We start from the raw sequence: 25,460 nt of genomic DNA, 5'->3' as shown, positions 1-25,460 counted from the left end.
GTCCCGCCCAATACATAGTGAAGGAGACAGGAGAACACAGGAGTACAGAGACAGCTTTAAGTGTACCCACTGTGTGCCTGACAACGGTGAACAGAATGGGAGTTACGAGAGGCTTCGCCATAGCCCCTGTGATTATGGACCAGAGTGCAGTCCAGGGAATATGGGGAACCGAGAAGGATCTTACCAGATACTGAGTGACACTAGACAGAGAGAGAATGGTGACCGGAGGGAGAATAGCAGGGAATCCTACCGTGGAGAGAGAAAAGAAAGAGAGAGTGGACAAAATAAGATTGGGGGTAACAGGCCCGTGTTCCATCACCTTCCAAGATCGGATGGCCGAGCATGGGACCTAGAGAGATGGGAGCAAGGGAGAACTCTCCTTAACTCTCCTGAGCCCAAGCGTAGGGCTCGGAGTTGGGATGGTAGAGAGGCCAGTGAACCCCCTTCGAAAGACATTCTGCGAGCTGAGATAAAAGCCAAAAGACTCGATGTCGCCAGCTTAAAGTCAGATCTGGATGACATGGTGGATGGTACCTTGCCGTTGGAAAGAATGGAAATGTATGAGCAGGATGAAATACTGTTCATGGCAAAGGACATCACTCGAAAGGCGAGAACAATCCACGAGAAATTAGTTGAACTAGCAGGCAAATATATGGTAGACCTATCGAGGACCAAAGCATTACAGGGTAACCACAGGTTACATTATACAGATCGAGACTTAGATGAGAGAAGAACAATAGGGTTAAAAACACACATAAGGGAACTGATCACAGGAATAAGGACATGGAGGGCACTAGATAAATGGGAGGAAAGGTGGTCCAAGAAAGGGACCGTCAGGAGAAGCATGCTTGGTATGACACCTGGAGGATTGCAGAGAATAGAGGCATACCCTTTGCGTGAGGTTGCAAACGGGAACTATGTGCATGTGCCATGGAGTAGGGGGGATTTAGCAGCCTTTACTAATTCCTTCCCCAAGTTGAGGGAGAACCCAGTCGAGTGGTATAAACAAGTGGAGAGGTTTGTAAAAATCTCCAAGGTCTTATGGATAGATCTGAACACTCTGTTTGACATTGTGGTACCCGGAGATTTGTGGACCGCATGTAAGGTTAGTGATGAGTGGCCCACAGCTGAACCAGAGAGAGATGCACGGACTAATGGCCCGTCCGAGACTGTCATGGTAAAATATGAGAGAGTGATGACGTGGCTGAAAGACAAGGTGCCAATGCAGGACATAGACTGGGTCTAAATAGATCGAACCAGACAGGAACCCAAAGAAACAGTTCATGAATATTATGAGAGATTGCTGAAAGCGTTTAAACAGTATAGTGGGTTGGACGTAATGGACCCCAAAGACATAGGGCAGTTTGTGTCTAAATTTGTATTGGGTCTGAGACCGGATATTAGTTTGATGATTCAGCAACATTCGATTTGTTGGCAAAGTAAACCGCTGGACGAGATCCTGCGATATGCTAGGTATTGCTGGGATGAGATTGACTCGAAGGCAAAGAAGCTAAAGGAGAAATTAATGGTGGTACAGATGCAGTCAGCTGGTAAGGGTGGGCAACAGCAACAGGGAACAGGAACTGGGGGAAAGAAACAGTATAGTCAGAACAAGGGCAATGAGGAGAATACCACCTTTAGACCTAGGGTAGACATAGCCACATTGAAAAAGACGACCCGGTGCCACCAGTGTAACGAGGTAGGGCATTGGAAACGCGAGTGTCCCTACAACGTTGAAATTGGGGAGCAGGAGATAGAGGAGGAAGAGGTCCAAAGTACACCTGCGAGAGGGGTAACGCCATACCAAGGAAAGGTGCTCAAAGGGGGGACCCCTCCTCCACGAGCCCAGTTCCCTCAGCCACTTAGAGTAGGGACCATGGGTAAGACATATAGACAGATGCCTCTGTTTGTAGGAGGAGAAGAATGCTATTACGTTGATCCGCTAACTGGACGGAGAGTGGAAAGAGAAGACTGCACCCTCGGGGCAGCCTTAGAAGTGGACCAAAGGGGACCCTATGTCGAGGCCGAAGTGGCAGGGTGCCCCACGACCTTCCTAGTGGACACAGGAGCCACTCGATCCACGATTAGGTCAGCCGCAGTTCCAGGTCTGCCCATGTCTGGAGAGACCATACAAGTGGTGGGGGTCGCAAACAGGAGAATAACAAGCCCGTTGACCGAACCAGTGCAGGTGAAGATAGGGAAATACAGCGATGAGCATCAGTTTGTGGTTTGCGATTCGAGTCCTGTATGTCTGCTAGGAAGAGACCTTTTGTGCAAATTAAATTGTACAATATACTGCACACCACAGGGAGTGGAGGTATTGACCAATGACGATGATGCTGACTTCAAAGTCGCAAATTCAAGAATATGTGTGGAGCTGTATCCCACTTTGACTGTGGACGAGCTCCCATGGGATCTGAGAGAGACAGTGGCACCAGAAGTGTGGGATTTCACTGGGGAAGAGATTGGACTGGTCAAGGGGGTGGACCCAGTGAAAATCGTAGTGAAACCGCATGCTGAGTTCCCAAGAACACCCCAATATAAATTAACTCCAGAAACGATTGCAGGAATAAAGCCCGTGATCGAGTCTATGATTAAGCAGGGAATACTGAAGGAAATCGTGGGTAGTCCATGTAACTCCCCGATAATGGGTTTGCAGAAACCAAATGGGAAATTCAGAATAGTGCAGGACCTTCGAAAGATTAATAACATAGTCGTTTCATGTTGTCCAGTGGTACCGAATCCATCAGTGATACTGTTTCAGATACCGTTCCAAGCTGAGTGGTTTACTGTGATAGACCTGTGTCAGGCCTTCTTTTCGATCCCTTTGGACGAGGAGAGCCATTTTCTTTTCGCATTTAAGCTGGAAGGTCGCGTCCTAACATGGTGTCGTATCCCCCAGGGGTATACAGAGAGCCCATCGATCTTCAATCAGCTTCTGAAGAAAAATCTTGAAAGTCTAGTGCTGCCCCAGAAGTCAGTTCTGGTCCAGTACATAGACGACCTACTTGTGGCGTCAGAAACAGAGGAGGCTTGCAGGGAGGACTCCATTGCCTTGTTAAATCACCTAGCTGAGAATGGGCACAAGGTGTCCCCGGGAAAATTGCAGTACTGCCTGACAGAGGTGCAGTACTTGGGGCACAGAATTGAGAAAGGCAAGCGAAAAGTGTCCCCAGACAGGATAGAGGCGATCATGAAAATGAATGCGCCTAAAACACAGAGAGAGGTCAGGATGTTCCTAGGGATGGTGGGTTATTGCCGACAGTGGATCGCGAACTTTTCACTGAAAGCAAAACCCTTGCAAAAACTGACGCACAAGGAGGTGAGCGATCCGGTACCATGGGACAAAGACTGTTTGATGGCGTTCCTGCAGCTGAGAGAGGACCTGTGTCGTGCTCCTGCTCTGGGAATGCCTGATTACGATAAACCATTCTTGCTTTATTGTTGTGAGAGAGAGGGTTGTGCGTTGTCTGTGTTGGTCCAAATTCACGGAAATGCCCGTAGACCAGTTGCCTATTTCTCGGCTACTTTAGACCCAGTAGCCGCAGCGTTGCCCAGATGTCTCAAGTCCGTTGCTGCAACAGGTGTCAGTATTGAACGCTGTGAGAACATCGTAATGGGGCACCCGTTAGAGGTATACGTGCCCCATTCTGTTGAACTGTTGATGACCAGGACCAAAACTCAGCATCTGACCAACAGCAGGCTCACGCGCTATGAGCAAGTCATTCTTGCTGCAGAGAACGTGACCCTTAAGAGATGCTCTGTTTTGAACCCTGCTACCTTGATGCCACTCCCAAATGATATCGATGATGATGAATGTACAGACCATGACTGCCTCGATGTGACTGAACTATGCACCAAACCGAGACCTGACATCGTGGATGAGCCACTGACTGACCCCGATGAAATTTTCTTTGTCGATGGCTCATGTGTAAGAGACGAAGTTGGGCAGTTGAGAGCAGCATACGCTGTTTGTACAATTACTGGAATTGTGGAAGCTGGATGCCTGGAAGGAGTACACTCCGCTCAGGTAGCCGAGATTATTGCATTGACGCGTGCCTGCCTGGCAAGCAACCAAATTCGAGTCACCATATACACTGACAGCCAATATGGTTACGGGGTAGTTCACGATTACGGGCAGTTATGGTCTCAAAGAGGTTTCATGACCTCTTCAGGCTCTCCCATTCGCAATGGAGAGTTTGTGCGTTTGTTGTTAGAGGCTTTGCAATGTCCAGCAGGTATCGCAGTTGTAAAATTTACCGCACATACTAGGAACATGGACTTCGTGTCACAAGGCAATAGATATGCCGACGAAGTTGCGAGGTACTGCGCAGAACAAGGGTACTCTTTCACAGAGGTGGAAGTGGGCGGAATAAATGTAAGAACTGAATTAGCCATGATATTGGAAACTGTCGACTCTTGGGATGAGCTGAAATGCATGCAGGAAAACGCATCAGATTTCGAAAAGCAAATGTGGGAAAAGGCAGGATGTGTGGTGGGTGAAGCTCATTTCTGGGTTTCGGCAGATGGAAGGGCAGTGTTACCCAATGAGATGGTGAGCCCAATGGCTAGACAAATCCATGGTCCAGTACACTTAGGTAGGGATGCTATGCTGAGGGTATTCAGACAGACCTGGTATAACCCTAAGTTCAGAGTAGCAGCCGAAACAGTGTGCCAGCGTTGTGTGACATGCCAGCAGTTGAATGTAGGGAAGAGAACACCAGTTACATTGAGCCACATAGGGAGGTCTGGAGGTCCATTCAACAGGATGCAGTTAGATTTTATTGAACTGCCAAGGTGCAACAGCCTTCGTTATGTTTTGGTGGTTGTTTGCGTATTTTCCAGATGGATCGAGGCGTACCCTACACGTAGGTGTGACACCCTCACAGTAGCCAAGTTACTGCTTAGGGAACTCATCCCAAGGTTCGGGGTGCCGGCCTCCTTGGAATCAGACAGGGGAACGCATTTCAACAGCGAGCTTGTGAATATGATTTGTGCGGCCCTGAATATAGACCAGAAATTGCACTGTAGTTACCGACCAGAAGCATCAGGAATCGTGGAGCAGATAAATAGTACTATAAAGGCTCGGATTGCAAAGATGTGTTCATCAACGTCCCTGAGTTGGCCTGATGCTCTGCCATTGGTCCTTATGAGCCTCCGTAGTACCCCAGACAGAAGAACGGGACTATCACCGCACGAGGTGTTAATGGGGAGAGCAATGAGGTTGCCGTCTGTACCAACTGCTGCATTGTTAAACATCACAGATGATATGATCCTGGACTATTGTAAGGGGCTGTCTGACGCCATTCATTCTGTGTCCCTTCAGGTGCAGGCTGCCGAGGTTCCGTCGTGCCAGGACCTGTGCCACGACCTGTGCCCTGGTGACTGGGTGCTTGTGCGAAAGCACGTCAGAAGAAGCTGCCTGGATGTTCGTTGGCGTGGGCCCTACCAGATCATCCTGATCACGAACACTGCAGTAAAGGTGGGAGGCCTGTCCAATTGGATCCACGCGTCGCATACGCGGAGGGTTCCGGCACCTCTGGAAGACACAGCTCCCCTCTCGGATAGAAGTCCAGCTGCGGACCGAGAAGCCATAGAGGGGACCAGCCAAGCTGTAGAGGTGCCAGAAGAAGCAGGGAATGAGTCTGACCAGCCTGAGGACGGTCAGTACAACAGCGAAACGGACGACGCTACTGAAGGCGAAAGTAGCTGGGAGTACGAATCAGACACTGACCAGGCTGAAAGAGAGCGAGAGCAAAGCAGAAGGACAAGGAGTAGAAGGGCAAGACGTGGAGAAGCCAGCTGGCCTCAAAGACCGAGTTCAAGCCTGAGGTCGACTCCAGAGAGAACCCTTCCTCCAATATCCGAAGACTCAGACCTGGAAGAAGGTGCTCAGGGCGCTGAAGCACCAGATCTAAGAAGGTCAAGAAGAGTGCGTGTGCCTAATAGAAGATACGCCACCCCTGAGTGGACATATCTGGCGACAGATGTCTTGGGAACGAGCGACTGGGAGGATCAGAGCGGTGCTGGTGTCCAGCTCTGAACCCATCATCACAGTGGAAGTACAGCTGTTAGTACCCGGAGTCGAAGCAGAAGGGTCACTAACGTTTACACTCCCCAACCCTCCCCGCCTCAGCAAGTTAAAGCACATGTTTTTCACAGAATTGCAATTCCCCGACTTTGGAACAAAGATAACTAGCCATGAAGAGCACGTTCTTCGTTTGGAAATATTGAACTATGCTGTCCAAGCCGCAGGAGCAAACCTTATAGTTGATGCTTAAAGACTTTGTAAATAAGCAAGAAAAAGAAGATTACCTAGCGCCTAGGAAGCAGAGAATCTTAGGGACCTTCCTTTTAGTTGACGGAGAAGGGCTAGGGTTGTCTGTGTTAAAGCTTTAAAAGACTTTTGCAAAGGAGGTTGTCAGCTTCCAGTTGTGTGGTTCTAAAAACTGAAGGAGCAAAAAGACTGTAAAGGAACGAGAGGAGAAGAACTTGTGTTGAAAGAAAAGAGAGAATCCTACTGTCTGACGAAATGGAAGCCGGCACCCCAAATCGTAGAGCCAAATGTATAATAGGCACACTAATAGTAGGAGTAATACTTCTAATAACTTTAGTAGTCACAGTATCGTATGTTATGGGACATGAGAGTGAGGCAAAGGTAACCGATGAAAAACCTGTAGTGACACCAAAACCCACTGTTGCTGGTAAGGAGGGGGAAAACATACAGGAGAAAGCGTTATTAGCAGCAGAAGCCCGTAGGTTACATGTGGATGAGTCCCAAGGCGACTTTAGGTCAAATGCTTACGCTAAACTTTTGTATGAATACGTGGATGCCATGGAGGTTAAGGACTGCTACGTCTGCATGCAGTTGCCGGCGTCTGTAGATGAAGGCATTAGATATCACCACCTCCCGCTGACATATGGCATTACATGTAGCTTATTGCTTAGTATATTTTATGGGAGAGATAGTTTTGAATACTATTTCTCCAATTACGATTCAGTGTTACCAGAAGTCCCAAATTACAAGCAGATGAACAAATGGGACTACTGGAAGAGTGAAGACAGATTGGCCAAGTTCTTCATTCCTTGGATTACCTTAGATACTTCACATGCCCGCAGAAATAACCTGACATGCAAGGTGTCAGAAGTCGAGAAGAAGTTCATAGGGCAGGTGGATGATCGATATAGAAGACAAAAGATTTTGAAAAAATCAGGACAAGGGAAAACAGATTGGACCGAGGAAGAGAAGACACATAAGAGAAAGGGTAGTAGTGGTCCAATAGCTTTGGATAAAACGCAGAGAGGAAAGTTATGTCTTCACAGAGCCAAAACGTATTATGAGAACGTATATGTAGGAGAGGTCAGTTGTGAACATGCTTTCAATTTAGAATATTATACAAAAGATTTCCTGAAAGGAATGCAAGTGATTCCAAATGTATATTTTGTATGTGGGAGAAATGCCTATGTGAGACTACCTGATAACTGGTATGGATCATGTTACTTGGCGATTATCTTCCCCAAAATATATCATGCCCAAGACTTAGAGATCATCGAGGGCAAGGCTTCAGCGAGGGGGAGAAGAGACCTAGGAGATGCAGAAATGGTAGGAGATGTATTTGGAGCTGTTTTTCCTCTTTTAGGACTGATCCTCAATGATGTCAAAATCAGGCGACTGGCAACAGTCGTAGACCGATTGTCTGCCAGCACTGCTAGGTCCTTAATGCTGGTGGAAGGAGAGATGCAATCGATAAGGGCCATGGTGCTTCAGAACCGTCTTGCATTAGACGTCCTGCTAGCAAAAGAGGGCGGAGTCTGTAAGGCTTTGAAGGTCCAGGAATGTTGCACTTACATTCCAGACAATTCAAAGCCCCTGGAGAAGGTTATCATGAACATAACCAATATCCACAAGGAGATCGAAGACCTGAGTAGAGAAAATGTGTGGGAAAAAGTGGGCCATGGAATGGGTGAAGTTGGAGGTTGGTTCACTACCTTAGGAAAGAGCTTCGTGTGGTATGTGTTGAAACCTATCATCATAATATTGATCTGCGTGATCATGTTGTGGGGATTGGTGAGGGCATTCAAATGGTATAGAGCAAGGAGATTTGAAAGAGCCCGGGAGGAACAGCTACAGAGATTAGCTGCCATACAAGACAATCAGTACAGGAGCCTGAGGGCTCTAGAGACGCAGAAACGAGGTACATTAGCAATCACTTCAGTTTAAATGTTAGTGATGACCCGAGAGGTCATCAAAGGGGGGAACTGAGAGAGCGCAAACTGAATAAAATGTATGAGTGCACCACACCTACCTGTAGTACGCACAAATCATGAAGAGAAATGCCATGAGTGCTGATATTATATTCACTTATATCCTGAAATGTGTAGTTAATCTAGGGACTTTATATAGAAGTGGAATTAATGTAGAATTGTGTGAAAAAGTAACCTTACTAGGCGTGATTAATCCGGATCCATATTATGTAGCTGCTAATGAAAAGAATGTCAAGCACAGAAAGGAATAGGCCTCATGGCCAGAGCTGAAAGAGTTGGGAAAGGGGTCTACACACATCAATATGGATTGCACTAATGTTATTTAGTAGTCATGTTTAATAGGTTTATATTTTATAGATGTGTTTACATAATCATAAACTAGAGTATTAACATGATATTGATTAATGAAAGGTTTGAAGAGTATAATCGTTATGAGAAATGTTGTAGGCCTGAAATGTTTAAACGACTCTGATTTACACGTATTAGTTTGTGCCAAGGTTTGAATGTTGCAAACTTTCGTTAGAAGTTTATGAGAATTGGGATCCTAGCTGCAGATGTCTGTCTGCAAGAGAAGGGGGGATCCAATTATAAATGAAATGAATAGAGGTTTGTTCAGGAGCCTGGCACAGACACGGAGGAGGGTTCAGGAGTGTTTTAAGGGGTATCGGCGGGCCGGAGAAGAGTCTGAGAAGCAAGGTCAACTCTAACGCACGAGGCCCAAAAGACGCGCAACATGGAAAAAGCCAGAAGCAACACCACGTGAGGGGCGTCTCACGAGGGGCGTCTCAAATGTTGTTGTACGTTTTGTATTAGGGACAGCACCCCTGGGTGGAGTTAGAGCAGATGCCTGAGGACCCTTTAGAGAGCGGATGGGTAGGCAGAGAGGGGTCATGACTGGAGGAGTATAGGTTTTCACCAAGAGACTAAGAGTGGGTGATCTTCTTAGGAAGTCATTCACAGCTGACACCTTTTGATAGGTTGAGATTTTGTTAAGTAGGGATACCATCCAGATCAGGGTAGGGACAGCCTAACCTGTATTTTCCCTCCAGCCCTAAATGACGGAGAGATCACAATACGTGTCTATGCTTGCAGCCCTGTTATTTTTAGAACTGGTACTTGTAGTCTTCTTTGCTCGTCTGAGGGTTTTCAGAGAGCACATGTATGTAGTTGGGCCCGTATATCTTGTGAATCTCATTTTGAGATGCCTATACTTGCAATTAATCCTGACTTTATAATAAACCTTTGAAAGCTAGAAGTAGTTTGTGGTTCTTCCGAGAGGAGTTCATTATTGATTGAACTAACCTGGTAAGAGATGCACTTCCTTCCCTCAATGACAGGCAACAAAGGTTCAGACGACCAGAACGGGGTTTTAGATCAAGAGTGATAAGGTAGCGATCAAAATCTCGCCCCCAGCAATGAAGACAAACACTGCACTCACAGGGTCCCCAAAGGGAAAGGGGGTTGGGAGTAGAGAGAGAGAGAAAGAGGTTCTTCTTATGGGTTATGCTCTGCACCACCGCGTCATCTGTTTCTGGAAGAACTGCTGTCCACAGGGTTTCACTGCTCAAGAGGGCCGAGCATTCAAGGGTCTCAAGAATGGTAATATTTGGAAAAGACTGACACTAATATTATAATGGTTTACTTAAATGATACATGAATTGTGAAAGTATTCACCTTTTCAATAATTACACATACCATAACCAATAATGTGCATGAAATTTTTCTCTTCAGTTCTTGCACAAACATATTACACCATATGTTGCTCAAATGTATACAGTGATTCTCATCATCAAATGAATCAGATTGCTTTACAAATTATGTCCGAAATGCAGCAAAACTGTTTTGTACAGCAGACTGCTCTCATTCAGAGTTTAAATGCCAAGTTCCACAAGGAATAATATTTTCTGTTAGCGATAAATGTATCTGCAGTTATGCAGTCTTCAGTACTTGCGCAAATGTCTCTCTCAGCTTTTGAGTAAATGAAAGGAAGAGCTAGCTTTTACCTTGCTTTTTGTTGTTCAATGCAAGAAGCTTCTGTGATACATGAAGCCGGAATACTTGAGTGTAATGTCTGAATTCTTTTTCTGTTTTTTATTTAAAGGAAACTCGGTTTTTGGAATGCAGACTATGCACAGTGGAAGCGGAGCAAAGAACTGCAGTCGGAGTCGGGATCGCAGCGTCATCAGGAACTGGGTGAATGTGGGGTTACAATGAGGCTATGCTCAGAGCCTGAACAGGGACCGGTTTAAATAGTCACTCCCTGTGCAGGTGTTGCTGACTCAAATGTAGAGTGGTAATGGTTTTCAAGCGGAAGCCGACTTGCGCATTGAGTGGTCACTTAGCTTGAGTGTGCTCACATGTGGAGCATTTGGAGCAGTTTGCATGTCCTGGGTGTGCACATTGTTTAGCACGAGTTCACCACTGCCACCAGGGAGCATATGCTCAGTTAAACATTGTCCAATAACGTTACTCAATCTGAGATAGCTGCCACTACCACCAGGGAATAGTGAAGTACATAATCATAACATACAATCCTACCTCTACCACCATGGAATAATGTAACAGGTAATCGTGATATAGTTCAATGGAGAGGGGTGCCATTATAATAATAATTCAGACCATCCCTGAATTACCATGAGAGCGCAGTAGTGTGAGCTGTAGCAGAGACTACAGGATTCATAACAGATACTGTGAAGCCTGAAGTCTGGGACTTTTCAGGGAAGGACATAGGTCTCATACAGGGAGTTGAGCCTGAGTGTATAAGTGTTAAACCTAACGCTGAGTATCGAAGAACTCCTCAGTACAATTTTACTCCTGAAGCGATTACTGAGATTAATCCGGTGAATGAACCAATAATAAGACAAGGGATTTTAAAAGAGATAATGGGGAGTCCACGTAACTCACCTAACATGGGCCTGCAGAAGCCTAGCTGGAAGTAATGCAAAATGCAAGCGCAAAGTGCAGGACCTAAGAAAGATTAATAACATTGCTGTTCCCTGTTGTCCCATGATGCCGAATCAAGCTGTGATTTTATTTCAGATTCCATGCGAACCTGAGTGGGTTATTGAGATCACTTGGTTCCAGGCCTTTTTTTATACCCTTGTATGAGGACAGCCAGCACCTTTCCGCTTTTGGGTTCTAGAACCATTTATTATCATAGTGCTGACTTCCACAGAGGTACAATGAAACTCCCTTTTATCAGATCCTTAAAAAGAACCTTGGGTTCCTAATAATGCCCTGTAACTCCGTCTTAGTCCAGTATATTGACAATAAGTTAGTTGCTTCAGATACCCAGGAGGCATGTAAAAAAGACACCATTACACTGTTAAACCACTTGGTTGAGAATGGACATAAAGTGTCCCTGTGAAATTGCAATATTGCCAAAGAGAAGTTCTATATCTCGGATATCACATTGAGAAGGGACCAAGGAAGGTGTTGCAAGAGAGAAGCTCAGCAATTCTAAAAATGAATTTGCCAAACAACCAGAGAGAAGTCTCGATATTTTTGAGAATGGCTGGCTCCTGTTGTCTGTGAATGCCCATTTTACCCAGTGGCCAAGCGTTTACAGAGGCTAACACACAAGGATGTGTTGGATCCACTACCATGGGATAATGACTGCTTGATTGCATTTCTAGAGAGAAAGTCTCTGTCATGCTCTGACACTGGGAATGCCTGATTATTACAAAGGTTTTATGTTCTTCGGCAGTGAGAGAAAGGGCTGTGCTCTCATTGTGCGTACAAATACATGGAAACACATGAAGACCTGTGGCTTACATTTCTGCTACTCTTGACTCTGTAGCCTTAAAGCTGTAGCGTCCGCAGATGTCAGCATTGAACGATGTGCAAATATTGTCATGGGACATACCCTTCTGTGTTCATTCCCTACTCTGTGGAAATCTTGTTGACCTGTACATGCACTCAACATTAGGCCTGGGTGGAGCTCACAGAGTTTCACTCAGCCAAATTCTGCGGAGTCGCCGAAAAACGACACCAAATTCTGTAGTGTTCTGTCACCAGGGGGCTTATTTCTCAGCCACCCCTGTTGGAGTCACCTTGGCTGCTGAGGGTCGTTGAGTGCCAAGAACCCCTATTGTTGCAAAAAGCATGTCCCCCACAACTGGATTGCTGAGACATTGTTGGGGCTCCCCCCTTTCTCAACCACTCTGCAAAAGGGCATCCTGATGCACTACTGGTTGGGGGATAAAGTCCCCTTGGCTGGTGAGGGTCTTTGGGGGCCAATAACTAAGCATGGGCGGAAAATCCGTTACGCTCGCGGATTTTGCGGATTTTCGGGAAATCCGCAATCCGCGAGATTTGCGAATTTCCCGCAAAATCCGCAAATTCGCACGCAGCGGATTTTTTTGGCGGCGCGCGGCGTTGGTGATACAATTTTTGCGGCGCGCGGCGTTTATCATCGTTTGCCGAGTTGTTTTTTTTGATAGTTTGCGAGTGCTGCGCCATTTTGGATCTTGCTGTGTGATCCCGCGGGAATTGGCGAGCGCGATTACGTCATCGCGGCTTGCCAGCGATAGTTTGTCAACGCGAGTACGGCGAGATCACGTCTCGCGGTACTTCGCAATTGCGAGATTTGAGATGCGGCGAGCGAAAATATAAATTTGCAATTCTGCACAAGAAATCCACCAGCAAGCAGCATAAACCTTCTATAAATGATGATTTTTATCTGAATAACTCCTTAGTTTGACATTTGCCTGCACTTTTTTAGCGAGGAGTCCATTTTGGGGAGGGGGGCAGGGGGGTGGGAGGAAGGAAGTGCCCCACAGTCTTCAACTTCCTGTTCCTGTTCAGCAGGCTCCTCCCAGTGCTTTGTCCATCTCCTGGTCACTTTTCATTTGGGTCTGGAGCTGGAAGGATTACTTTTTGTGGATGCTGCTGGATATTTGGATTTGAGGCCTTTTTGACTTTCTTTGGATCACTGTTGGATTAGAAATTTTACAAGTAAGTTTGTTTGGGGCATTACAGTTGCTGCAATTAAAATTTTGGAATTTTCGATTTTTGGGCTGTTTTGGGGCCTTTTGCCCAGGGGTACTCAGTGGTGCGTGGACTGAGTCTTTCTGTGGGTTGTCTTGAACTTAAACATCATGGAGGCCATGGATGAATTGGGATTGTGCTGATTTTTCTGTGTTTTTCGATTTTTGACCTGTTGTTGGGGCCTTGACCAGGGGTAGTGAGTGGTGCATGGGCCTAGTCTTTCTGTGGGCTGTCTTGAACTTAAACATCATGGAGGGCATGGATGGAATGGGATTGTGCTGATTTTTCTGTGTTTTTCGATTTTTGACCGGTTGTTGGGGCCTTGACCAGGGGTAGTGAGTGGTGCATGGGCCTAGTCTTTCTGTGGGGTGTCTTGAATTTAAACATCATGGAGGCCATGGATGGAATGGGATTGTGCAGATTTTTCAGTGATTTTCGTTTTTTGGGCCTGTACTTGTGGCCTTTTCACCAGGGGTATTTGAGTCTAGCATGGGCCTAGTCTTTCTGTGGGCTGTCTTGAACTTAAACATCGTGGAGGGCATGGATGGAATGGGATTGTGCTGATTTTTCTATGTTTTTCGATTTTTGACCTGTTGTTGGGGCCTTGACCAGGGGTAGTGAGTGGTGCATGGGCCTAGTCTTTCTGTGGGGTGTCTTGAATTTAAACATCATGGAGGGCATGGATGGAATGGGATTGTGCTGATTTTGCAGTGTTTTTCGATTTTTGGGGGTGTTCATGGGGACAGGCCATGTGGGTGGGGGCCATTTTGAGTGCTGGTACAGGCAGGCCCTGGCCATGTGCTAGGAGGCAAGTGGCCATTTTGAATGCAGGCTTTGTTGTTAGGCCTCCAACCATTTTGCCTACTTTTCAACCTTTATTTATGCCCAGGGGTAGTGAGTCTTGCATGGGCCTAGTCTTTCTGTGGGTTGTCTTGAATTTAAACATCATGGAGGCCATGGATGGAATGGGATTGTGCTGATTTTGCAGTGTTTTTCGATTTTTGGGGGTGTTCATGGGGAGGGACATGCCATGTGGCTGGTGGCCATTTTGAGTGCAGCTACAGGCACTGGCCATGTGCTGGCAGGCAAGTGGCCATTTTGAATGCAGGCTTTGTTGTTAGGCCTCCAACCATTTTGCCTACTTTTCAACCTTTATTTATGCCCAGGGGTAGTGAGTCTTGCATGGGCCTAGTCTTTCTGTGGGTTGTCTTGAATTTAAACATCATGGAGGCCATGGATGGAATGGGATTGTGCTGATTTTGCAGTGTTTTTCGATTTTTGGGGGTGTTCATGGGGAGGGACATGCCATGTGGCTGGTGGCCATTTTGAGTGCAGCTACAGGCACTGGCCATGTGCTGGCAGGCAAGTGGCCATTTTGAATGCAGGCTTTGTTGTTAGGCCTCCAACCATTTTGCCTACTTTTCAACCTTTATTTATGCCCAGGGGTAGTGAGTCTTGCATGGGCCTAGTCTTTCTGTGGGTTGTCTTGAATTTAAACATCATGGAGGCCATGGATGGAATGGGATTGTGCAGATTTTTCAGTGTTTTTCGTTTTTTGGGCCTGTACTTGTGGCCTTTTCACCAGGGGTATTTGAGTCTAGCATGGGCCTAGTCTTTCTGTGGGCTGTCTTGAACTTAAACATCATGGAGGGCATGGATGGAATGGGATTGTGCTGATTTTTCTGTGTTTTTCGATTTTTGACCTGTTGTTGGGGCCTTGACCAGGGGTAGTGAGTGGTGCATGGGCCTAGTCTTTCTGTGGGGTGTCTTGAATTTAAACATCATGGAGGGCATGGATGGAATGGGATTGTGCTGATTTTGCAGTGTTTTTCGATTTTTGGGGGTGTTCATGGGGAGGGACATGCCATGTGGCTGGTGGCCATTTTGAGTGCAGCTACAGGCACTGGCCATGTGCTGGCAGGCAAGTGGCCATTTTGAATGCAGGCTTTGTTGTTAGGCCTCCAACCATTTTGCCTACTTTTCAACCTTTATTTATGCCCAGGGGTAGTGAGTCTTGCATGGGCCTAGTCTTTCTGTGGGTTGTCTTGAATTTAAACATCATGGAGGCCATGGATGGAATGGGATTGTGCTGATTTTGCAGTGTTTTTCGATTTTTGGGGGTGTTCATGGGGGGGGACATGCCATGTGGCTGGTGGCCATTTTGAGTGCAGCTACAGGCACTGGCCACGTGCTGGCAGGCAAGTGGCCATTTTGAATGCAGGCTTTGTTGTTAGGCCTCCAACCATTTTGCCTACTTTTCAACCTTTATTTATGCCCAGGGGTAGTGAGCCTTGCATGGGCCTAGTCTTTCTGTGGGTTGTCTTGAATTTAAACATCATGGAGGCCATGGATGGAATGGGATTGTGCAGATTTTTCAGTGATTTTCGTTTTTTGGGCCTGTACTTGTGGCCTTTTCACCAGGGGTATTTGAGTCTAGCATGGGCCTAGTCTTTCTGTGGGCTGTCTTGAACTTAAACATCATGGAGGGCATGGATGGAATGGGATTGTGCTGATTTTTCTGTGTTTTTCGATTTTTGACCTGTTGTTCGGGCCTTGACCAGGGGTAGTGAGTGGTGCATGGGCCTAGTCTTTCTGTGGGGTGTCTTGAATTTAAACATCATGGAGGGCATGGATGGAATGGGATTGTGCTGATTTTGCAGTGTTTTTCGATTTTTGGGGGTGTTCATGGGGACAGGCCATGTGGGTGGGGGCCATTTTGAGTGCTGGTACAGGCAGGCCCTGGCCATGTGCTAGGAGGCAAGTGGCCATTTTGAATGCAGGCTTTGTTGTTAGGCCTCCAACCATTTTGCCTACTTTTCAACCTTTATTTATGCCCAGGGGTAGTGAGTCTTGCATGGGCCTAGTCTTTCTGTGGGTTTTCTTGAATTTAAACATTATGGAGGGCATGGATGGATTGGGATTGTGCTGATTTTGCAGTGTTTTTCGATTTTTTTGTGCTCTATAACTGAACTGATGTTCCTCTTTCTTCCATTTTTTTTAGGTGCACAAGACTCAAGAGAACCACCAGTGCCAGGAAGAAGTCCTGCAGCGGTGTGTGTGTGCAGCATAACGTCACGCGACGTCACGTCTGGCCTCAGACAACTCTACAATTCGTGCAACTGAGGCCTGCTGTCTGACCTGCTCTGAAGAAGATGGCCCCAAAGAAATTTCTCCGTAGCTCCTCTAGCAAGAAAGTTGCTAGTAAGGAGCAGAAGAAGCAAGTTACCAAGGAGGCTGGTGTGCCACCCGCCACGTTTTTTGGGAGCAAAAAAAAAAGTACGCCTGCAGCAGCAGGATCTGCTGGGGACCAAGCTGGGAGCAGCACCCCTGCTCCATTGGGTTCAGTGCCTCCACCACCACGCCAACTTAAGTTAAAGCCCTTGAGTGCTTCAGAGGCAGTCAGTGTACTTCTCCAATCACCATCGACCAGTGATGTTGGCTCATCGCAAGAAAGTAGCAGCAATGTCCCTGAATCAACACAGGTTGTTGTAACTCATCTGACAAGTGTTGAACAACCACAGCCGCAACAACAACACCATGTGCAAGTACACGCCCAAGTACATGTGGAAGGAGAGGCAGCAAAAGGAGATGCGCAAGCAAAGGTGCATGGAGGTTCACAAGTGCCCACAATAGTTGTTCCTCCCGAAGTAGGGGCACATCAGGAAATCGACAATGAAGCCGAGGAGGTATCATTGGAAGCCACTCCTCCTGATGATCATTCATTGTCTTCCACATCCCTAGCAAGGAAAAGATCAAGGGGGGTGTCTACTACATCTTCTTCAAGCCCACCTCCTTCTGATGATACAGATCCAGCTTGGGAACCACAACTGCGGTCTGACAGTGAGGCACACCATGATCTGACACCGGTACCTAAGCGTAAAAGGAAGGTCGTCCAAAAACTCAAACCTATGGAGTGTGATGAGGCTCAACAAGAAGTGACAGATACTGCTGGTGATGAAGCCTCTCACGATGACGACGAGCCAGTCATCACAAAGGTCACTGCAGCCCCACCGGGCATGCAGCAAAGAGACATTTTGACCCTATCCCGAGAAGCTGCTGAGCGTGATGATGATGTCGGCGAGGAGGCAATGGAAATGGAATCATTAGATTTGGAGTTGAGTAGTACACCAAAACCTACCGCTTCCATATTTCTTCCTCGCAAGAAGGTACCCTCCTCGTCCTCGACCTCAATTCGTGGTGGTGAAAGTGCAAAACGTACTGAAGTTCGGCAATCCACATCCTCCACTTCATCTGGCATTAGCAGCAGGACCACCACCACCAGTATCGCCGCCTCCTCCGGCCCCCGAAGACATTTCAAGTCTCCAGTTTGGGACTTCTTTAGTGTTTGCCCAAAAAAGGAAAACGTAGCCATTTGTAGCCTTTGTAAGCTTCGAGTTAGTCGTGGTAAGCTTGGTTCTAACTATGGTACCGGAGGCCAGAGAGGTCATCTTGAGAGAGCGCACCCTGTCCAATGGTTTCCGCACCTAGAGGCGGTCAAGAAAGCCGGAATTGCACGTAATGAAAACGTTGATTTTTCATCTGATGATGACGAGGAGGTAGAAGACGATTCAAACACTTCACTTACACCCAGTTCCCCTGTCAGCAGCAAACCCCATGGGAGCCACACTAAGAGTGTGGGAGAGAGTGAGACATCAATGCGGAAAAGTTCATCAGCGAGCGTAACTGGGTCGAAGAGATCATCATCATCCCGTAAATCCTTGGTCCAGGGCAACATTAAAAAGATGTTGTTTACAGAAGCGCAATATGAACGCAACCACCCAATGACCCGTCTGTATAACACTAAGCTGGCTAAAATGCTAGCTCTGGACCTTCTCCCTTTTTCTTTTGTAGAAGGGGTTGGTTTTCTAGAAATAGTGACAGCGCTCTGCCCTAAATGGAAGGTTCCTAGCCGGTTCTATTTTGCCCGAGTTGCGGTTCCAGCACTACATGAAGATGTTCTGAAGGTGATTGGGGCAGCTTTGCAGAAGAGTGCTGTTCACACTATACATCTGACAACAGACATGTGGACCAGTGGCGCAGGCGCTGATTACATGTGCATCACTGCACACTGGGTCTCTTTTTCAGGGGCTAAAGCAAAGCTAAACGCAGGTGTTGACACAAACATTGTTTTTAAAGGTGCTCGGAAACATGCAACACTAGCCATGTTTGGTTTGGAGAAACGTCACACAGCAGAAAACATTTTGGATGTCTTTAACACAAAGGTCCTTAACTGGCTGTCCCCACTAAAACGCCAGGTTGGTTATGTTTCCACGGACAATGGCGCCAATATAGTTAAGGCCATGAGGGACGGTTACTATTTCAGAGTGCCGTGTTTGGCGCACTGTATAAACCTGGTTGTCCAAAAATTCTTGGGTAATAAAGGCAGTGCAGCGTACAGTGTATTGGAGACCTGCCGAAAAATGTGCAAGCATTTCAGGCATTCTTTTAAGGCCCGGAAGCAGCTGAGGAGCCTGCTATATCAACGTCAAATGCCAGTGAAAGCACTCATCCAGGAGGTGGTAACACGTTGGAACTCAACCTTCTACATGCTTGAGCGTCTGTATGAGCAGTATACGGAACTCGATCAATATTTCCTTAAAGAGGGTACAGAGGAGCTGAGGATGGGTGGGCCGCAATGGAACATAGTTGAAAGCCTGACACGCATGCTTCGTCCTTTTGAGTTCTTCACGCGTGCAGTCAGCAAGGAGGACTCTAATTTGGGAAAAGCTATCCCATTGTTGTACATGCTGGAGGACCAACTGAAGGAGGTGTGTTCTGTGTTTGGAAAAGATAAAAACCAAGACTCTTTGCTTCTGGCTGAGCAATTATTAGAGCTCCTACAAGGTGATGAACGTCTTAAAAAGATCCACTCAGAACAGCATTACATTTGTGCTACTATTCTGGATCCACGCTACAAAAAGGCGCTGGCAGGCCAAGCATTCTTTCCTTTTGATGATGAACATGTTCCAAAGTACAAACGTTGGCTAGCCTTGTCAGCCAAGAAGTTTGAAACAGAACGGCTGGAAATTGAAGGAAATGGCAGTACATCAGCAGGCCATCCCCAGTCAAAACAATCCACTTCTGCACCTGTGGCTGTGGCACAAGTGACCTCTCAGCCGTTAAAGACACCGGCAACCGGATCATCTGCACGAAAGACAACAGAAACATTGGAGGCTGAAGAGGATTGGCTAGCTCTGCGTGGGTTTGGTTCTCAAAAGGTCAGAGGCACAGCAAGAGCTAAGCAAAGTGGAGGAACCTTGGATGAGGACCTTGAGTCGATGGTGAAGGACTATCTGAATGACTCAACAGAGGTCTATGTTAATTCTGACCCATTGGCGTATTGGCATGGGAAAAAAGAATTGTGGCCACAGCTCACCAACCTGGCTTTAAACTACTTGTCTTGCCCACTCGCAAGCGTGTCTTCTGAACGGGTTTTCAGTGCGGCTGGTGGGATTGTAACTCCCAAACGGAGCCGCCTCTCGCCCAAAAATGTGGAGAGGTTAACAATGATCAAGATGAATCAGCACCTCATACCACCAGATTTCAGAGTACGAGAGAGCGTGCCGGATGAAGAGGAGGTGGCCAGCAACATAGATGAGGGAATTTCTACTCTGTCAGGTGACACTGAGCTCACCCTGCCTGAATTCGCAGAGTATGATGACGAAGCCTTATTCTTATTCCTGGACCGTGATACCGAGCCCTGAAAATGAGACAACGAATCAATAACTTTCTTTTTCATCCTTATTCCCTTTTATTCCTGTGTGTCTGTCTTTCTTTGTTGTGCACAGTTAATATAATTCAAACTTTAATCAGATAATCACAAAAACAAGCCCATCAGCAGAACTGTCTTCACTTGTTTGCTAATTGATTTGAAGGTGCCGCAGTCTGCATTCCTCCGGTTCACAAGTTCAGAAGAACATGCTCCTCTATCCTCCTCCTCCAGACTCCTATTTCCATCAAAGCAGAGGGCTGGTTTACGCCCAATGAAGAAAGACTCAGCACTTGTGGGGGTGTTGTTCTACCTCTCTGCAGGTGAGTTGACGGGTCTGGGGCCATTGCTGGGAAGCACTAAAAGTGGTTTGGACCAAATCCGAGGCGGAAAATTGTTTGTGTTTTTGATGACTTGCTTGCCTTTGAGGTGCTCTTAGGGGGGGTTCCGTCTGTTTGTGGGTGAGTTTCGTGGTCTGGGAGCACTGCTGGGACACTCTAATCTTGATTGCATTTGCTTTTCAGGAAATCCGTCGTGGCAACCCCGACTTATGGCCTAGCTACGCAGTGCGTTTGGACCGAAGGCCCAGAAATATTGCAAGTATGAGATTTTGCTTTTGGCCTGTTTGGGGGTGTTATGCTTCTTGGCGGGTGGGTTGCCGGGTCTTGGGGCATTCCTGGGAAGGTCTAATACCGGGTAGAAGTGGTTGGGACAAAATCCAGGCCGAATTTTTTTTGGGCTATTTCTGACATTTTGCTCTATGTAGCGTTTTCGGGGGCCTGTTTGGGGGGCTTCCTGGTGTTTGTGGGTGAGTTTCGTGGTCTGGGAGCACTGCTGGGACACTCTAATCTTGATTGCATTTGCTTTTCAGGAAATCCGTCGTGGCAACCCCGACTTATGGCCTAGCTACGCAGTGCGTTTGGACCGAAGGCCCAGAAATATTGCAAGTATGAGATTTTGCTTTTGGCCTGTTTGGGGGTGTTATGCTTCTTGGCGGGTGGGTTGCCGGGTCTTGGGGCATTCCTGGGAAGGTCTAATACCGGGTAGAAGTGGTTGGGACAAAATCCAGGCCGATTTTTTTTTGGCTATTTCTGACATTTTGCTCTATGTAGCGTTTTCGGGGGCCTGTTTGGGGGGCTTCCTGGTGTTTGTGGGTGAGTTTCGTGGTCTGGGAGCACTGCTGGGACACTCTAATCTTGATTGCATTTGCTTTTCAGGAAATCCGTCGTGGCAACCCCGACTTATGGCCTAGCTACGCAGTGCGTTTGGACCGAAGGCCCAGAAATATTGCAAGTATGAGATTTTGCTTTTGGCCTGTTTGGGGGTGTTATGCTTCTTGGCGGGTGGGTTGCCGGGTCTTGGGGCATTCCTGGGAAGGTCTAATACCGGGTAGAAGTGGTTGGGACAAAATCCAGGCCGAATTTTTTTTGGGCTATTTCTGACATTTTGCTCTATGGAGCGTTTTCGGGGGCCTGTTTGGGGGGCTTCCTGGTGTTTGTGGGTGAGTTTCGTGGTCTGGGAGCACTGCTGGGACACTCTAATCTTGATTGCATTTGCTTTTCAGGAAATCCGTCGTGGCAATCCCGACTTATGGCCTAGCTACGCAGTGCGTTTGGACCGAAGGCCCAGAAATATTGCAAGTATGAGATTTTGCTTTTGGCCTGTTTGGGGGTGTTATGCTTCTTGGCGGGTGGGTTGGCGGGTCTTGGGGCATTCCTGGGAAAGGTCTAATACCGGGTAGAAGTGGTTGGGACAAAATCCAGGCCGATTTTTTTTGGGCTATTTCTGACATTTTGCTCTATGTAGCGTTTTCGGGGGCCTGTTTGGGGGGCTTCCTGGTGTTTGTGGGTGAGTTTCGTGGTCTGGGAGCACTGCTGGCTATATATACTTTACTTTGCAAGAGGTTTGAAGCAAATCCATGGTGGCAGAGGGGACTTAGGGCCTAGCTGCAGAGCGCGCGCGGAGTGATTTGGGAAATTTGTGAAAAATTGACTAAGTCCCCATTTTTGTACTTTTGCTCTTTGGCTGTTTGGGGGTCTTCTACTCGTTTTCTCCTGGGTTGACGGCTCTGGGGCCATTGCTGGGAAGCTCTAATACTGGATAAAAGTGTTTTGGACCAAATCCCAGGCGGAACTTTTTTGGTGTTTTTGATGACTTGCTTGCCTTTGAGGTGCTCTTAGGGGGGGTTCCGTCTGTTTGTGGGTGAGTTTCGTGGTCTGGGAGCATTGCTGGGACACTCTAATCTTGATTGCATTTGCTTTTCAGGAAATCCGTTGTGCCAACCCCGACTTATGGCCTAGCTACGCAGCGCGTTTGGACCGAAGGCCCAGAAATATTGCAAGTATGAGATTTTACTTTTGGCCTGTTTGTGGGTGTTATGCTTCTTGGCGGGTGGGTTGCCGGGTCTTGGGGCATTCCTGGGAAGGTCTAATACCGGGTAGAAGTGGTTGGGACAAAATCCAGGCCGATTTTTTTTTTGGCTATTTCTGACATTTTGCTCTATGTAGCGTTTTCGGGGGCCTGTTTGGGGGGCTTCCTGGTGTTTGTGGGTGAGTTTCGTGGTCTGGGAGCACTGCTGGCTATATATACTTTACTTTGCAAGAGGTTTGAAGCCAATCCATGGTGGCAGAGGGGAGTTAGGGCCTAGCTGCAGAGCGCGCGCGGAGTGATTTGGGAAATTTGAGAAAAATTGACTAAGTCCCCATTTTTGTACTTTTGCTCTTTGGCTGTTTGGGGGTCTTCTACTCGTTTTCTCCTGGGTTGACGGCTCTGGGGCCATTGCTGGGAAGCTCTAATACCGGATAAAAGTGTTTTGGACCAAATCCCAGGCGGAAAATATTTTGTGTTTTTGATGACTTGCTTGCCTTTGAGGTGCTCTTAGGGGGGGTTCCGTCTGTTTGTGGGTGAGTTTCGTGGTCTGGGAGCATTGCTGGGACACTCTAATCTTGATTGCATTTGCTTTTCAGGAAATCCGTCGTGCCAACCCCGACTTATGGCCTAGCTACGCAGCGCGTTTGGACCGAAGGCCCAGAAATATTGCAAGTATGAGATTTTGCTTTTGGCCTGTTTGGGGGTGTTATGCTTCTTGGCGGGTGGGTTGCCGGGTCTTGGGGCATTCCTGGGAAGGTCTAATACCGGGTAGAAGTGGTTGGGACAAAATCCTCGCGGAAAAGCCTTTAGTTTTGGCACTTTTTGTAACTTAGGGTTGGTTAGGGTTAGCCCTAGCAGCAGGATTGCATGTGTTTCGGGGTGTTCTAGATTTTTCCAACTGAGTTCTGGGGTCTTAGAGCACTCGTGAGAATGTGTAATTTTGGTTGCAAGTCATTTGAAGAAAATCCATGGTGGGAAAGGGGGGATTTGGCATAGTTAAAGAAAGCCTTTGCCACTATTCTTAACTTAGGGTTCGTTAGGGTTAGCAGTATTTCTATTGCATGTGTTTGAGTGGGGGGGATTTCGAGTCTTGGAGCGATGCTGGCTATGGCTACTTTTGCTTGGTTGCTTGCAAGTGGTTTGAATGCAATCCACGGTGGGTAATGGGTAATTAGGAAGGGGGTACTTCGGCCTACTTTTACTTTCAAAGTACGTTTTGTCACCAGTTTTCTGCTAGGCCTCGTTTTTTGAGATTTGATTGGGGGTCTTCTACATTTTTGCGACTGGCTTTAGTAAGGGTCTGGGTGGGAGCACTGCTAGGAAGATCTAATTTTGTTCTAAAACACAGTTTACAGTACACCTAGCTTGAGGGGCAAGATCCGCTACATTAATTTGCCCATACTTATTTATCCTTCAAAAGGTGACTCAGAGTACGCACTTTCAAAAATATTGTACTGTCTACTAGGAAAATCAAATTGTGACTTTTTGCACTCCACAGCCTACATACCTTATATTTATTTATCAGTGGTGTTGTAATATTATATCACTTCCTGTTTTTCGTGGAATAACTACAGGCCGGGTTTCAGTCTCTGCAATGGGGAAAAAAGGATGGAGTCAGGCTTCACAGTAGCGAGCCACAATTCAGCATCAGGCAGGCAGTGGACAGGGTGTCTTCTGGTGACCAACATCGATGGACGAAGCGTCGGCTGCAATGGAGGAGTGCCGCTAATAGGAGGATTTTTTTTCTGCAGGCAACTTACTTACCACTTCCAACAGGACCACTACAACCACATAGATACAGTATCCCTTGCCTTTTTCTCTGACTGTGACTGCATTTCTTGGATCTCTCTCTGCTTCTAAATTGATCCCTTAACACATCACTTAGTCCACTCCACTATCACATCTGCACCACACATAGTCATTTGTAAGTGCTCCTACGTAATTCGCAAGTCGCAGCACGCCCCAGGCCGTAGAGGACTGGGATGGCCCCAATGATGAAGCATGTCACCAAGGGGCAACCCTGGTGAGTGAGGGGACACCTAGAAAACAAGCAATTTCTCCTTTTCTATCTACTATACCTTCCAGACCAACCCCACTGAGTGTTGTTGTGAATGGATTTATAGTGACTAGCAAGGCTCTCGGGTATCTGGCTAAGTACAGAGACCTTATGTTGAATATCGTTATCAATAATTCCACACAGGCCCTGTACTGTCGCATTCTTTCTTCCACAGTTGTCGAATGTACTACTTACTTTTCACTGACATGCATGCAGTAGTGCATGCACTTTCAAAGATTGATGGATAGGTTTGTACCCAAAGAATTGTTTATGTTCCATTGTTTGTCTATGCTGTGCTTTTTTTTACAGGGTGTCTTCTGGTGACCAACATCGATGGACGAAGCGTCGGCTGCAAAGGAGGAGTGCCGCTAAAAGGAGGATTTTTTTTCTGCAGGCAACTTACTTACCACTTCCAACAGGACCACTACAACCACATAGATACAGTATCCCTTGCCTTTTTCTCTGACTGTGACTGCATTTCTTGGATCTCTCTCTGCTTCTAAATTGATCCCTTAACACATCACTTAGTCCACTCCACTATCACATCTGCACCACACATAGTCATTTGTAAGTGCTCCTACGTAATTCGCAAGTCGCAGCACGCCCCAGGCCGTAGAGGACTTGGATGGCCCCAATGATGAAGCATGTCACCAAGGGGCAACCCTGGTGAGTGAGGGGACACCTAGAAAACAAGCAATTACTCCTTTTCTATCTACTATACCTTCCAGACCAACCCCACTGAGTGTTGTTGTGAATGGATTTATAGTGACCAGCAAGGCTCTCGGGTATCTGGCTAAGTACAGAGACCTTATGTTGAATATCGTTATCAATAATTCCACACAGGCCCTGTACTGTCGCATTCTTTCTTCCACAGTTGTCGAATGTACTACTTACTTTTCACTGACATGCATGCAGTAGTGCATGCACTTTCAAAGATTGATGGATAGGTTTGTACCCAAAGAATTGTTTATGTTCCATTGTTTGTCTATGCTGTGCTTTTTTTACAGGGTGTCTTCTGGTGACCAACATCGGTGGACGAAGCGTTGGCTGCAAAGGAGGAGTGCCGCTAAA

The 25,460-nt window shown here is 46.9% G+C and overlaps 1 pseudogene; it reads left to right on the top strand.

The window, feature by feature from the left end:
* The first annotated feature begins 215 nt into the window (after positions 1 to 215).
* LOC147683388 (uncharacterized) overlaps positions 216 to 25,460 on the top strand; it is a 67,082-nt pseudogene continuing 41,837 nt past the window's right edge.

This window comes from Lissotriton vulgaris, chromosome 11, assembly GCF_964263255.1.
Source record: "Lissotriton vulgaris chromosome 11, aLisVul1.2, whole genome shotgun sequence".
NCBI classification, from domain to species: domain Eukaryota; kingdom Metazoa; phylum Chordata; class Amphibia; order Caudata; family Salamandridae; genus Lissotriton; species Lissotriton vulgaris.
Note: the sequence above shows the minus strand (reverse complement) of the source record. Positions and strands in the feature narration are given on the sequence as shown.